Genomic DNA, 4,061 nt, shown 5'->3' with positions numbered 1-4,061 from the left:
TAGCACATTGTCTCTTATATTACAACTTATTAAAAATCTGGGATAGAGAACCTGGTCTTCAAGAGAGACAGAATTTCAGTCATTCTATTTGCATGAACACCTGCTATGCCTCCTGGTGGATATGTAATCAAGACTTTAATAATGACAGATGCAAAGATTGATGATCTTGAACAAAGAGGAAAAATAAAGATTAGCCCTCTCCACCTCCACTCTTTGGGAAATTGCCCAAGTGAGAAGAGTGTGCACTATGAGACAGAAAAATTAAGGTAGTGAGCTGCCTAACTCTAAGACCCAATGGTTTGGCTATCCACACCTCTTATATTTAATTGAAAATTGAATATACAAGCCTATCAGTTTATAACTTTAAGGGAAGATGTGGAAATGCTAACAGCCTCTCAACATCAGTGAGAAGCAGCAGTAATGTCTGTAACAGAAAATGAAATGAAACAAACTGCAAAGGCAGCTACCACAAAAATATGGATTGAGGTTACCAAGGGGGAGATAGATGATGTTTTTCTCAGCAAAGGCAACTAGATTTCAACACCTGTTTCTATTAATAGCCATTATATATTTAGGCAAATGATACCAATAAATGCAGAGAAGGTAGGCCGGCTTCTTTTGCAACTCTGAATATTGCTAGTTAGACATGAAGCTGAAAAAGAATGAAGACTAAAAAGAAAATGGTCATCACCTAATGTTTCTCTACCTCTTTTACATACAGAACCAATTATTTTATTGTTTATAAAAACTGCACAGGCCGAACTATCAAAATGAAATGGAATTGCCAGATCTTAACCCAATGATTATTGTATCGTTTTGAAACCTCAGTTCTACTTCATTAGAGACTCTGCTCACCAGAGAGAGTGAGTGTGGCATAACTGAGCTATTAATCTATAACTTTTAGTCTGATCCCACTCTACCTTTCTGCAGTGACCCAAAAATTGCCTATATCCTCTACAATCAAGCACTTTTAAGTTAGGCCTGCTTGGTGCATGGAAAGAGTCTCATTGGAGCAGGAGCGTTAGAGGATGGACATCAGCCTATAGAGCACAGATGTTTGAAAAAAAAAAAAAAGACATAAACTTGGCATTTTGCAGCATACTACCGGGCAACAACCCTGTGAGTTCTCTCCAAACAATAAAAGTTGAGCACATTTGTCTCACTCTCTAATCATAGTCATCAGTCAAGCCTACATTAGCTCACAGAGTTATGACATATTAAATAACATTATAACTGCCAAATTATTAAGACTAGTCATTGCCATGTCCCAGTTGATCAAAGCATTGCTTGGGTGCTGGCTTAACATGACAATTGGTTGCAACCGAATTCTCTTAGGGAAATCTCATGCATCAGGGATATGTAGAAGATTCGGTATGTCATTATATTTAACGAAACTAATTGTCAAATATGAAATTGCTCCAAGAATTATATTCAGATATATTGCTTCCATTTGTGTCATTCACCTGCTCCAAAACCAGCTCAAAAATAAATTATCAAACCCCAAATTTTTACTCATAGGACATATGTTTCAATAGCAACTAATGGAAACTTTAAGCAAAGAGCTGTTAAAATTAATGTTTCTGAATTATGAATTACTTTTGTTAAAATGAAAAATAATGGGAAATGTTAGTTGTGTTTACATATTGCCATAAAATTAAGTAAAAGTTGTACATATTCAGTACCTTATAATCATAAAATTGATTCTATCTACTTCTATTCATTAAAAGGAAAAAATTAAAATATTTCTTTTAACAGTTACAGGGGTTGTTGACTTGTAACCTTAAGAATATGAATGTTTATTATCAGAAAGTTTTCATTAGAAAAATTTAATTGTTTTTGTTTAAAAAATGTTTGTCATAGTAAGCTAATTTTTCTCACCAACCTTGAGATAATTAGCTCACTACCTATGATTTCACTGATCTATTTCTAATTTACTTAATCAATGTGAAAGACTAGAAAGACACTATTAAGATTAAAAATACATGTAAAGGAGATGGACTTCCAGAGTGGTAGTGTGAGGAGTGTGGACGCTCTCTCCAGTGATACCACCATTCAGCTGCTAAAAATGTAATCTCTAGAAATTGTCCAAAGGGCACACAACAAATGGAAAACATCTATTCAAGAAAATATACTAAATCTCAGTAAGAACATCAAGAGCCTGAGGTATTTAAGCTAAGACTTGCTTGCATCTCTGCCACCTCCTCCATACCCCAGTCCCCAGATCAGTATGACAGAAGCTCTACTGCAGGTATGAACAGCCAAGAAAACCAGGATTATTCTCTACCTGGTGTTACTGCCAGTCAAGGATGAATAAAACTAACATATATATATAGAACACTCACCCAATAAAAGCAGAATACATATTCTTCTCTCGTGCATATGGAACATTCTCTAGGAGAGCCCATATGCTAGGCCATAAACAAGCCTCAATAAATTTAAAGGACTGAAATTATACAAAGCATTATCCTTTGACTACAATGAAATGAAGTTAGAACTCATTAACAGAAAGAAATTTAGAAAATGTACAAATATATGGAAATGAAACAACGCACTGTGAAATAGCCCATGGGTCAAAAAAGAGATCATAAGAGAAATTAGAAAATACTTTGAGATGAATAAAAATAAAAACACAACATACCAAAACTTGTTGGATTGTTGGATACAGCTAAAGCAATGTTTAGAAAGAACTTTATAGCACCGATGCCTGTATTAAAACAGAAGCAAGATTTCAAATTAATAACCCGACCAGATACCTTAAAAAACTAAGCTGAAAGTGAAATGAGGGAAGAAATTAATAAGAGCAAACTAAGCTGAAAGCAAAATGAGGGAAGAAAATAATAAAGATAATAAGTAATTAGTACCAAAATTAGCTCAAGAAGAAATAGTAATCTGAATAGACAGATAACAACTATTGAAGAGATTAAAATTGTAATTTTAAATTCACCTACAAAGATAATACCAGGCTAGATGACTTCAATGGTGAATTCTACCAGATGTTTAAAGAAGAATTAGCATGAATTCTTCCAAAAATAGAAGGAAATACTTTCCAACTCATTCTATGAGGCCAGTGTTATTGTGATACCAAAACCAGACAAAGACATCACAAGAAAAGAAACTACAGACCAATATCTCTTATGAATATAGTTACAGAAACCTTCAACAAAACTATCAAACTGAATTCAGCAATATATAAAAAGGTTTATATAACATAACCAAGTAGCATTTATCCAAAGAATGCAAGTTTGTTTTAACACATGAAAATTAATCAATGTAATACACCATTATTAATAGGATAAAGGACAAAACCATATGGTCATTGCAATAGAGAAAAAGCATTTGACAAAATCCAATACCCTTTCACGACAAAACAAACAAACAGCAACAGAAAACACTAAACAAACTAGAAATAGAAAGGAACTTCCTCATAAAGGATATTGGCAAAACCCTACAGCTAACATGGTACTTATGGTGAAAGATTGGATGATTTCCCCCGAAGGTCAGGAACAAGATAAAGAAGTCTGTTCTTGCCAACACAGGCCATGCATCTCTGTGCCAACACAACATTGCTCATGCTGCTCCTCCTGTAGGGAATTCTCTCTTTGGCCAGTCATCCTCCAAGTGCTATCTCCTCTTCATAACTTCCACTGACCTCTTGGACCAAATGAATTTCTTTGCCCTCCAAATTAATGACACATAGCGACAATGCCAATTATCTATATGCTACCTTGCTATATCATTTGATTTGCTTGGCATCATAATTTAATTCATTTATTGCCAATATATCTTCAGGATGTATTTCCTATCACTCTGTCTAGATTATAAATTCCTTACAAGCATGGCTTCTTTTTGTTTGTTTGTTTGTTTGTTTGTTTTTTACTATGTCTCTATATATGTTCTAGAGAAGTAAAATAGAAAGAGAAGTTTCCAAGTAAATATTTTTTGAACAAAATTACTTCCAAAGCCATCTATCCAAGGGAGAGACCAAGGAGAACTCTGCTATAGCTCTGGCTCATCTGCCATAGCATAGAAGCATAATGTGTGAAGTTACCAACCTCCCCAAA

This window comes from Pteropus medius, unplaced genomic scaffold, assembly GCF_902729225.1.
Source record: "Pteropus medius unplaced genomic scaffold, Ma_sr-lr_union100, whole genome shotgun sequence".
Taxonomy (NCBI): domain Eukaryota; kingdom Metazoa; phylum Chordata; class Mammalia; order Chiroptera; family Pteropodidae; genus Pteropus; species Pteropus medius.
The sequence above is the reverse complement of the archived record's forward strand: the minus strand, read 5'-3'. Positions refer to the sequence as shown.